This window comes from Acanthaster planci, linkage group LG01 (assembly GCF_054643075.1).
Source record: "Acanthaster planci isolate LZ-2023a linkage group LG01, COTS_SCS, whole genome shotgun sequence".
Taxonomy (NCBI): domain Eukaryota; kingdom Metazoa; phylum Echinodermata; class Asteroidea; order Valvatida; family Acanthasteridae; genus Acanthaster; species Acanthaster planci.
In genome coordinates, this window is record NC_141777.1 from 12,827,598 (window position 1) to 12,840,703 (window position 13,106).

The window sequence follows — 13,106 nt, forward strand, 5'->3', positions numbered from 1 at the left end:
ATGGATCACGTGGTGCTCGTAGACGGCAAGCATAAAAAGCTGAGGCACGCGCGAGAGAACGAGCTACTGCCCGGTTCATCGACTAAACTCGACGCGGACTTATACAAAATTGGATTAATTATTGAATATGACGCTGACATCGAACATTTAATTAAAGTAGAAATTTCACCCGAATAAAAATGAAAACATTTTTAAAAGCCTATATATAAATAGAACCATGTCAAGTAAAACGTATATCGTCTCAAATGACCACGAGCGACTTAATGCCAACAAGTGTGATTTCAGTGTTACCTATGGTCCCTTTGACTCGAGTAAGTTAAACATTCTGAAACCCGTGGTAAAAGAAGGGGCCAAAGTGAACCAATGCACTTTTCCCATTTTTACTATCACAACGGCGAAAACAAACGTCTGTTGATTATGACGATAGAACCATGTTACGGTATAAACCCACTTTACAAATATGGCACCCGAGATAAAACTCCCGAAAACATCCAAGGCCGCCTAATGTGTTACCAGATACAAGAACCTACGTCAAGCGTACTCGATCACATAAATTTGGCCGTTTATAAATTCATCGAAAATCATGAGTCTAATCTCCCGGCTAACACTGTAAACGCCTACAAAGCTAGTCACGATATCGATGAATTGAACAAGTTCGAATAAGTAGTTAAACCGCCTTATACGGCTAAAAACCAAATATACGTTAAAATAGATCCCTTTGCTTCGCTATTTGATCACCAAAAAAGATCTATCGACTCGTCAAATATCGATAAATTTATCAATAAGAGATGCGACGCGCAATCATTTATTTGTGCAAAAGACGTATACTACAGTACCCACGGTTCACTGTCTTGCGGAGCCAGCGTCAGGTATAGAGTGACAGCGGCAATGTTGAAATTAGAAACGACGGTCTAATTTCGAGTAAGTCAGCGTTGCAAGCGTTTAGCGGATTTGAATTAAAAGACGATTAAATTTGAAAAATCAATTTAACCTTGGTTATTCCTCGGAATAACTGTGGGTTTATTTTTTTTTACCTTAAATAAATGAACCCTTATATAAAAGATGACTGATGCGGAACTTTGTCACTTGCTGAATCTAAAGGAAGTACACATACCGGGATCTCAAAAACAAAGTAAACCGGCGCCCGCATATAACCATCAAATACTCGAAATAGATGAAAGATACGCTTGTAAACACTGCGGTCTAACTTTTGGGTTTGATTCGTTAAATTCATACACCTTCGCCGACATGGGAGATCGATACTACAAGCATCACGTTTGGAAAAAGCCACCACCGCCAAAATCGAGAAGAACGTTACAGAAGTACAACATTTGTTTTAAAAACGGCGAAGCGGGTGAAAGAGAATATAAGTTAAACCAGGTTTTAAACGGTAAGATCTCCAGAGGTAAACCGTTGAAGGCTTTAATCGCGGTGTGTTATCAAGAGACAACCGGGGAAACCGAATCTCAAGTGAAAGATCTATTTCAAGTTTCGGATAAGCACTGGGAAAACGCCCGAGAAAAGTTTAAAAATAGTTTAATTTAAAAATGGAAACACATACGTTTTACTTGACCGAAAATTCTCAAACGTTTGAATTAAAAAACGAGATTAACAACATTAAAGGTGATAAAGTAATACGGGCCAAAAACATTCAGTTTGAAGCTGAATATTTATACGTAACACAAGACACCGACATTCAATGGGATACAAATTTGGACAGAAACGAATAAAGAAGAAAAGAGACGACTCCCAAACTTATTTTGACGGGAATGAAAGAACCGATATATGCTTTGCTAGCTCCAAGTTTGGCTCAACCGTTGCCCGAGTCGCAAAGAGGAAGCATCGTGGTGTCTACCGGGTACTACGGAATCGATTGGTTTGATTTTGTTTTAAACGCCATCCCTGGAGTATGTTTTAAGGTGCACTCGGAATCGAAAAGGGTGACCTTCACCATTACGGATCCCAATCTCAAATTGCAACTCAATAGAGAGGTGGCTAACTTGTTCAACTTGCCCGAAAACAAACTTTCACCCAACGTTATTTACATAGGTGAGTATAACTCAACTCCTACGTTTATTCACTGCCAACAATTGGAGCACTCCAACAATTTTTATACCGGAAAGTCTTCTAACCTGCTTGGCGTTATCCTTTACGATTCAACGAACAAAACGCCTAAAAAGCTGATACCCCGCAACATCAGCAAATTGACCTTTTCTTTGAGAAACGAGCGAGATGAACTCTTGAACAACACTAGCAAAATTTTGATTGAATCAGATATCTATTAATAAAATGGAGAAAGATATTGAGGCCCATACTTTTCACATTACTGAAAATCCACAAACATTTCGACTCGCAAATCCAATCAAAAACGAGTCAAGAACCAAGTCGATTTGTCCAAAAAATATTCAGCTGGAGAAAACGTTTTATAATGTCACGAGAAGTACAATGATTGAGTGGGGCTCACAAGAGCCTGTTGATGGAGACGACGCAGTTAGACAAACTGAAATTAAAAGAGTCGTCGATAACTTTATGACTGAACATTTTCGCGGTTTAAGTAAAGATGGCCTTATGAATTTTTTTAGAGATTGTCTTTCGTTGTTTAGAGGATCATGGATTTATATAGTGGAATTTTTACACAAACCAACGAGATATATACCTTACTGGGCAATGGCTGTTCGAAACGTTGCTCTTACTTTTACAGGGATTACGAAGTGTTTTTGCTAGAGAGTTTCGAAACTCCCCTGTTTATCATGCTTTTGATTTTACCCGTTTGGGAGAGGATTATCATTATATTTTTTCTAATATCGAAGCAAGAGGTAATGAAAAAAACATCAACATTATTTTGGGGATAATATTAGGGCTTGAAGCTGTTTTTGATAGGCTGGATTTTGGTTCTATTTTAGATGAGTCACCTAACACCGACGATATCTCAACAGTAAAAAAAGAAAATATATATGGTATTATGATCAACGTCTCACGCTTTATCTTGTAGGTCGCGGAAAAACAGACTTGCTAAATGATTATAGAGACCGAGTACCATCGCCCACAGATAACTCAAACTATGGTCCTTTGTTTAGGGGCGATGCAGCGCCTATATTTAACCGACTTTACCTAAAAGAAGCGTTTGAATCGGTTAAATTATCAGGGTCAACGGGGTCGATTGTTTTAGAACCCGGGTACTACGGAATCGATTGGTTTGATTTTGTTTTAAACGCCATCCCTGGAGTACGTTTTCAGTTCACGAAAAATCAAAATCATTATTGTTGATCCGTTTTTAAAGCTCGAATTAAGCGAAGCCGTGGCTCAATTGCTCGGTTTACCAGTTGGCCAATTAAAAACCCTCTTTGTATATCAAGGAAACTATGACTTCGAACAAACCAAGTACCTATTTGTCCATTGCGACCAACTCGATCCGCATTTTAACTTATTTAACGGAGAGCCTTCCAAAGTACTCGCTACCCGAGATACAGATTTATGTAATATAGAAGTTAACCTAACTTGTAAAAAGCTGGTACCCCGCAACATCGATGCATTGACCTTTTCTTTGAGAAATGAAAACGGTCGATTGGTTTTAGGTAAAGGAGATGGAATTTTGCTTGAGGTGAATATCGTTTAAAAAATCTTAATTATAAAAGATGACCACTAACATATATCCAGATTTACCAGCGAGCGAAGCGAAACCAGCGAATGAGCGAAGCAAGCGGAGCAACGAGCAAAGCGAACAGCTCGGTCAAGAAGAATATTACCGAAGCAAAGCGAGCGAAAGTGTCTATCTACAAAGTGAAACCAAAATACACAGACTCAGAAAGATCGAAGAAATTAAATCCCAAATCCAAAGAGAGCGCGACGCAAGGGAAGCTTGCTACAAAAAGATCAAACGACTTTTAACAGCGGTCGGGTATGTGGAATATGGAGTAGAAGCCCTGGGCGCCACATCGCCAGCCGTAGGCATTCCCGCCATTTTGGGAGTCGTTACCGGGCCCGTCGGACTTGTGATGGAAGGCATCGCTATCGGTGCGTTTGGCTTTTACGCGGTTCTAAAGTACGCCTCCCGTAGACTCGCCCACAAAACTAAAAACACGACCAAATTCGAATGTTGGCAGGCGCTAAATTAAACACCATCGAGGAATACGTATCTCATGCGATAGAAGACGGTGACATCTCTCAGGAGGAATTTGTCCTTATTTTATCCGAGCTGAAAAAGTTCAACGAGATGAAAGAAAAGATCAGATCGAATTCGTCTACAAAATTGGAACGTCGGGTTAACGAACGGGCCACCGCGCTAGCCAACGAACGGGCGGCGACTTTAAAAAAAGATCTTATGAAAAAACTTGGCAAATAAGCCTTACAAAGTCGGTTAAGTATGAAGAAAATCCAACGAGCGAAGACAGCCCGTCCGCCTATAAAAACTTGGTCTTTCCGACGGCCCCTCCTTTTTAAAAGAAAAATAAAAACTTATAAAATAAATGGGAGGCAATTTTAGTAGTCTAAACATTGTAGTCAACGAAGGAAACTCTTTTACAGCCGAGTTTCCAAATTTAACACACGCGTATAAATTACCGAAAGTAACCACGGACGAAGTGGTTAATAGGTGGTCGACCGAGCCGATATCGTTTTACCAAAATCAATTTAAATTTGCGGTCCATTGCGCGACGACGGCCTGCGGTGTGGGTTTTGATCTACTGTCTGACCCCGATCCATACGTCTCGGCTTTAATGAACTTTCACGTGTATTACACCATACGAAAAATATTTTACGACTGCGTGATGCCCATTCCGAGCGACGACGTATTTGACGCGTTACACAATAATTACGACCATCGGAAGTTTATCGACACGTGCCTTTTATACGGAATTTGCCCGAATAAATCGTACAAACAAACAAGAGACAAATTATCGGCCGGATTAGGCACCGCTTATTATTATGAAGCGAGCGGAGCGAGCTATATACCTGGGCTTTGGCGTGGCTGATCCACCTAAAGGCTCGGGCCATGCGAGTACCTATACGGTCACCTGGATTTCACAGTCGGACGCGGTTACTTTGGCCTGGTGGGATTTTGTTCCTAAAAAGTCTCAGTTTACAGATATAGGGTTTAGAAAGGTAAATGAATCTATTAGAGCTTACGTCTACGCGTTATTAGGATCCCAAGCTCAAACTAGGACGAGTATTTTGTCTTATGGCACCGGTTAGACGGGCGGCAACGATTTGAGACGCTCGTGGAGTCAGAAGTCAATTCAACACCTGATTTGACAGAATCAATCGAGCATTTTCAAAATTCGCTACAATACGCAAAAACGCCTTTAGATTTTGTGGTCAGACCGGGGTTATATCTGATACCCTCTGACATGGACTTACGCATCGGCACTTTTGAGGGATATAACAACAATTTACAAGTCGCGACTGCGGATATGCAGACTGGTTACGTACCGGGTTTAAATAAGGAGCCTGAGGTTAAAGACGATTTTGCAGAAGAACCAAAGCAAATCGAAGCGAGCCCTGCCAGACCAAAGCAACCAGAGGGAGCAACGAGCATCGCTCCGGCTCCCCCTTCTAAATCGCTCGACATACACAACGAAGAGAAACTATCATTAACCGTCGAAGCCATTGCCGTGGGTGTCATCGGTTTTACGTTATACAAGGTTTTAACTTGAACGGTTTGAACTAAGACATTAAAAAATTCCGCCCCAAATTTGAGATGGAATTTTTATTTTTTTAAATTTTTTTGCCCTATTTACCCATTCTTTTGCACGTACGTTAAAAGCAAAACACCCAAGCCTACAAACAAGGTCCACAGATGCTCTGCCACCCATCCGACCGCTTTACTCGCCACGTTGAAAATCAAACTCAAAATGCTACCTATGACCCCAGGCAAAGCGCCCAAAGCTTTCAACCCCAGTTTCTTTAACACGTTTGCCAGGTTCCACAGTTGACGTTTGATCCAATCGGTAAGTCCACCTTTGGAAGGAGGTGTCGGTTCAGGCGTTACACTAGGAGTTCCGACACCCCTGACGCTAGCTACGACGCTACTAACGATGGTCTAGTGATCTATATCGGCGCGCATATCACCCAGCATCTGCTGAATCTCCGTTTGATCGGTTTGAATCGCGATTAATTTATCTTTAATTTCGTTATCCATATTTAATTTAACCTTATTTTAAAAATGGCTAGTGTTTTAATGATGGTGGGAGGAGCGATAGTAAACGCCTTGGCTTTCACGGGCTCAAATTTTTTATTTAGCAGTTTATCAAAAAGTAAAGTCGACGTAGAACGAAAGCGTCACGACCTCGCGTTGGAGCAATTGGCACGAGCGAAAAAAGAATGGGAACAAAACCGCGTACACATGTTAGACTTTTTAAACGAACGAATGCGACAAGAACGCGCGAGTCAGCAGACATTTATAAACGTGGACGAAGCGTTGCGGACTTATTCGGAATTGACCGGTAGGAATATTACGCCGTTACCGCCAGAGCCTATATTTCCGATTTTTACGAGCCTTCCGAGGATCAAAAGATTCGCGAGTTTGTTTGGGTATATATCCGGGACGGCCTTGGTGGGGTTGTTAGCTTATCGATTTGCGTAACTTATTTTAAAATGGAGAGAGAATTTTCAAAGTTGTTTTACAGCCCACAGGGTTACTGGCGAGGAGAAAGCGCGGTCGATCATCTACACGAAACGGCCGGTGCGGACAAATTAGCCATCAGAAACTGGCTAAAAAAGCAGGCCGTTTGGCAAATATATTTACCAAAACCAAATTACGTACCCAGACCTACAATGTTGCAATTAGAATCGGTCGAACCTAATTACGCGCGTCAAATGGACGTACTTTATCTACCCTGGGACCGCGTTAAAAGAAAAACGTTTAAGTACGCTTTGACCGTGGTAGACGTGGGTTCCCGGTATAAAGAAGCAGAACCGTTGACCAGTAAAACCGCCGAACAAATGAGCGAGGCAATAAAGAAAATTTACGAGCGATCACCTCTGACCTGGCCAAAATTCGTAATGATAGACTCGGGATCTGAATTCAAAGGCGACTTCAAACGGTTAATGGTTAAACACGGGGTACAAATTCAGGTGGGTGCACCTGGGGTACACAGATCTCAAGGAATCGTAGAAAGGTTTAACCGCACTTTAGCCGAGCGTTTATTCGGCCACCAATACGCTCAAGAAATGATAAACGTGGGTGAGCGTAACGTGGAATGGGTGGAGCGTTTGCCTCAAGTTATAAAATCGGTAAACGAGGAAAAAACGCGGTTAATAGATGCCGTTCCTGCAGAAGCCGTCAAATTAGCGACCAGAGTAAAACAAGCACCGAGTGCACCTCCAAAAACGAGCAAGCAAGAACTTCCTCCAGACGCGGTCGTTAGGTATTTATATTATCCGGGCGAGCAAGAGGGAGGTACCGTCAGAAGGGCAACAGATCCGGTCTGGTCCGTGGACGTCTATCAAATTGAAAAGCGCACGAGTCAATTTAAACGAGTGAAAGGCAAGAGGGTCAAAACGGGTCCCACTTTGTACTATTTATTAAACGGACCAAATAGGAGTTTTGTCAAAGAGGAACTTCAGGTAGTACCCGAAGACACCGAATTACCGCCGGATTAGCTTATGCCCGTAAGCCAACGTATCGATTCCATTTGATAATATGTAGCGCTTTGTGTCCAACGGTGACAGACTAAGTTTATTTTGTGAAATGGTGAACATCCGATGTTTATCCGATCTAAATAATTGTTGTTTATTGAAATAATGCGTTTGGTCAAATAGGCAGCTTTTATACATCTCGTGGGTTAACCGTTTCTCGGTTACTACTTTGGAGACCCCTTTCGCCTTCTTTAAATTGTGATCGGTTGTTAAGATCGAATACATTTTTGGCCTGATGCAAACGGCTTCTAAAATTGTTTTGCCACCAAATTCGTCTTTCATTTTGCCTATGACTTTTTTATTTTTGGTGCTGTAAAGCGGATGATCGGGCGGGTAATTACTAAAGTCAAACAAATTGCGCTTTTCGTTTAGGTAGTCGACCAAGGAATGTGAGCTTCGCTCGATTTGAACTAATAGAGAATCAGTGTCCGTGTAAAGTAAGCGTACCCCCAACCAAAATTTGCTTTCAGCTCGTTGTAATAAAAATCGTACATCAACGTTTTTGAGATATCAAGAATACTTACACCGCAATAGATTGGCTTATTTAATTTTGTTTTGGTTCGGTACATCTCCACAAACGAAAGGGAACAATCCTCAAATGGTACCGTCGATTTGTAATTCGGTTTATAAGTTAATTTTCTGTACTTGTCAGAATCTTGGGCATCCCTCAATAAATGACCGTCAACACGAAGCCTGACATTTTCCATCGTCTTGCCAAAGACCGAGTTGTTCATCAATTTGAAAAAGTCTTTCTCAAAATCATTTTTTGCTTTCTTGCGTAATTCGGTATTTTTGTCAATATAGCTTCTCATCCAAGGCCATTGTTTAAACGACATCACGCGGTGAACTTGTTTTAAGCAAAGCCCGAGTTCGAGATATTTTTTGCAATGTACGATGATGAACCACATATTTTTCTTTAGTGTTGAGAGTGCATACGAGTTTATCGACCGAGTTTGGCGGCTCACCTTGGCCAATTAAATTTAACTGATAGCCCGAAAACCATCCCTTTGATACAGCCATATTTTCAGGCGCTAGTGGAAAATCATTGTGGGCGTTGTGTAGGTGTTCGGGGTACTCTAAAGTGACTTCAAATATATAGCCTATGTCCGACTTGGGTGATATCCGAGCGATATTTTCTTTCGTAAATTTGCCTAAGTCTTTGGCCCACTTAAATTTCCCGACCGGTAAAAACTGAGACATAGCCCAACCATATAGATTATTTGCATCTAGGTACAAAATGTGTGACTCTGGCTCGTTGGGGTCATAGTCAGGTAGCTCCGGAGCGTTGGCTTTCGCATACCGCTTGGCTCCTACAGAAGAAATCCCACCTCTTTTTGCCTTTTCAAAGAACAAATGCTTATCAATGTCGGTTGGTAGTTCCAGTTGGATGTCAGAGTGTTTTAAGAGGGCATCCCACGACAGGCCTGGCGCCGTATAATAGTTGGCCGGGTCAAGGCCGTAGTTCTTCTTGCATACCTTCCGGAAGTTTTCAAATACACCTGCGAGCAATAACACGTCCGTTTCCACATATAGGTCGTGGTAATCTCCCAAGTTTTTACAGCCAAATGTTTCCCATACTGTTTTCGCACGAGTATATTCTTGCTCGGTTATCCCTCCCTGCTTCAGAGAGCTATAAAAAGCGTCTACTGGCGGGAGGGTTGTTTCTTTAAATCTGTCAAATGAGTCCATATATTCGTAAGAGTAAATTCCTTTTTCCAACAATAAATCTGTATTATTTGGAAACCTTTCACAAAGTAAGTTAAAATCATCGGGCGAACAATTTTTAACCAACCGATCTAGCGAAGCCGCCATGAAATGAAAAGAGTCGAGAAACTTAAGTTGACCAAAAGAAAACGATATATAATTTTTGGTGTTTTTAGCTATCAACTTGATTGATCCCCCGTTAAATTTGTGAGCGCCTTGCATGATTAGATGTGCGTCATATTTCTCTAGATTGTGCAAAATCACCGGGACGGTCGTTTGATTGGTCACTATTCTTAACTTGAGATTACACCTAGCGTGCGCTGGGCCCCGATATTTTCCCGTCACGTGGCAATGATCGCGAACTTTTCTAAAATTATTGATGGGCTTTTTACAATCCAAACATACCCATTCTTTGAACTCTTTATCTTTGCCTTCAACTTTAACTATACGACAAAACTTGATTTTTTCTTCTTTTGTCTCTGGTGTTTTTGGAATATCACATTGACAGTGAGATTCATCCGCGCGCTTCGCTCGATCTATCAACTTTTCGCAGATCCAACATCTATGACAATTTTCATAGATTTTTTGTAATTGATCGTTCCAAATCAATTTCGCTTTATTTTTAAACGTTTCGTTGATCTTCTTTGTTTCCTGAGAAAGTGACCCTACAAAATTAACGGCCGCGTCTTGGCCTCTGAATGTTTTTCGGCAAGTGCAAACTCCATCGCATCTGACGACCGCATATGAGTATCCACAAGGTATATGTTTTTGAGTTTTCACCGTGTTTGTATCGGTCGGCGGTAACCTTTCTAAAACCGACTCAAAATCAGCGTAAATTACAAGAGGTGCATCTTGCTTATTTTTGTAATTTTCAAACTTGAGTATATTCTCGCCTTTGACCAGCATTTCAACTTTACATGTGGGAACGTTTAAGCCTTGGCAATCTTCTTTGTGTCTGGTTAACTTTTCTTCCGTTTGGAAATGCGACATGCAATTGAAACACCAGTGTTTTTGGCCGTTGTGTTTATTGATGTCACCCGTCAACCGAGAAAAGTTTTTAACCCAACAGTAGTGATTTTCGCCACCTTTGTTAAATAAAAGTAAATTGATCGGTTCCTCCGAGCGCTTGCTTTTGTGGAGGATGTAAATACCGTCTTTTTTGGCGTAACCAAACACATTGATCGCCAAGCTATTTTGCGATTCGATACGTGGGATTTGTGAAATCGGTGTTGGAAAGCTTATGTTTGTAAAATTTAAACCATCTGATTCTGACCGGTAAGTCGAAGGCCGCTCGTCATGTATTTTATATTTTGGATTTGTTTCTAGCTGACTTTTGACTCCGTCTGAATATAATTTTAAAGCTGCCCGCAACGCCCATCGGATACATTCCTGATCTTTATTTTGAACGTTTATGATTGCTTTTTTGTCTAAGAGTTCCTTAGGCAACGGAATGTAAGAAGAACCCACTGGATTATATTTAACTACGTTGATGTAGAAAGCGACCACTTTGTCCAACCCGAGCCTTTTTGTGTATGAGCCTCCACCTCTTCGATTTGTGCTTCGTGTTGCTTAGTGGGTGCATTTTTAACACCAGGTTTATTTGTTACTACGTCTTGATCACTCTGAAAGGGAAAAGTGCCGTAGTCAATCGTTCCGTCAAGTTTTTCCAATCTAAACTGCACTTTAAGATGTGTTTGTAATTTGTAACTCCCGATTTCTTTGAGTTCAGCCAACGCTGTTTGCTCTATCAACTGCTTGTAAAAATCAAAAAAATGTATTAAATCGTCTTCATAGAAGCGAGGTATTAATTCCCAATTACGGAAATTATTTTTAAAACGCCTTATACGTTTAATGTCTACTTCCTCGAGTTCTTTAGGTTGTGTATAAGCTTTAATCGCATTGATAAAGTCCTGTTTGACATATCTGTCTTTGTTTGCAAAAGGAATATTATATTTTTGTACCGTTTTCAACAGCTGCCGATATGACTGACGCGGGAGGTACCTAAATTGTTTTTGATCCGCTCGTATAGCTTCAATGAGCTCGGGTTTAGTGCGAGATTTACGGGTGATTGCCGGTAATGGGATGTTATACCGCTTGACAAAATCTTCTAAAAACGCCTTCTTAAATCGATTGAAAGACGTTAGTATAGGTCGGTGTTGCTGGTTGCTCATATCTCTATTTATATCTAAGTCTCTAAAACTTTTATCATTTTTATTCAACATGTTCTTTTAAATACTACTATTTTTATATAAAGAGCATTTATTTAAGGTGGTTGTAAACGCTGGCGGTTCAATACACCGTAAGTTATTCTACTAAATCACCAAAATAATTTCCAGCAAGTGGATCGGATGTAGGTCAAAGGCCTAGAATCTCCTAAAGGTCACCCATCACACCAGCAAAAGGGGAGCCGCGATGGGTGTCCTTGGGAGATTTTCCCGAGATTTTTGGGTCGTATAGGTACCCAAGGCCGGTGTGATGGGTGATTTTTGGGAGATTTCCCGAGATTTTTGGGTCGTATAGGTACCCAAGGGTTTTTGTGGTCCCTAACTCTCTTATTCTTACTACTAACCATTGCAAACTTAAGGCTTCTTCCTCGGGCGAAATCACAATTGAATTTCGCTCATATATATATATACTCATCAGCATAAAAACCAAAAAGGCAGTAAAATACTCTTTGAATTAGTGAAACAAAAGTTGAAAATAAAGTTAACTGAAAGGTGCATTTTGAAAGTCTGTAATAAACCAAATGGATTACTGCTACCCTTTGTATAACACAGCATAGTTCAAGGTTGATGACAGAACGAAAGATTAGCTTGTACCACCGGGTTGTTGTACAATGATGCCGTTCGAACAAGGAAACTACTACTCCTTTTTATGAAGACTGTATTTTAAGGCGAAACAGGGCAAACTTTAATCAAGCATGCAGAGAATTGTAGTTTACCGAAGTTGGGGTAAAGTAAATGGGAAACCGAAGGAATCAAAACCTTAGCAATCAGGGAATTTATGTTTTAATTAAAATTTTGTAGCCTGAAAATCACTCCAAGCTGAGATCGAAAAAATTGCAAAAGGACATCTCAGTCCAGTGAAAATCTCGACCGGCATTTCGATCTTCGAGTGAGTACGTTTCATGATTTCGTCTTGTCTCAAGTTTAAATCAACTGGAGTGTAACTCGTTGGAATGAGAAGGTGCCACAAGACGGGGTCTACATGATCTCTGTGTGGTTTATCTACTGAATTATTCGTGCGTATTATGCCTGAAGGGATCTACATGCATTTACATGGAGTGTAAACATAAACATAGCTTTAGGCTACACTCTAACAGACCGCAAAAGGATTTCGACCTATCTATATACACTGCAAAAAATTTATTAGGTGCATACAATAGGCCCACGTGTATTAAGAAAATGTCATGCACTTATAGGCCTAATTAATCCTTTGATTCTTCAAAATGAAATTCATTTTGTTCAGTGGCCTAATATTTTACAACCAATGAGATTCTTATGGCCCCAAATACACGAGAAGTGATTTTTTTTATTATTAATGATGGCCATCTTGAAATTACAACATTGTTTTCAAACCACTGAGGGCTCCTTGGGTAACATCAATATGCCCAGAGGAATCCGATCGTATGCCACATACGCACGGTGCTTTTATCTGCCGTGTAACCGTAAATTTAAGACAAAGCCACCTATTACAAAGCCACCCGACAAATACTTTTCAGCAATAGCCACGTGCTCAATTACATATTAGCAAAATTAAATCACAAA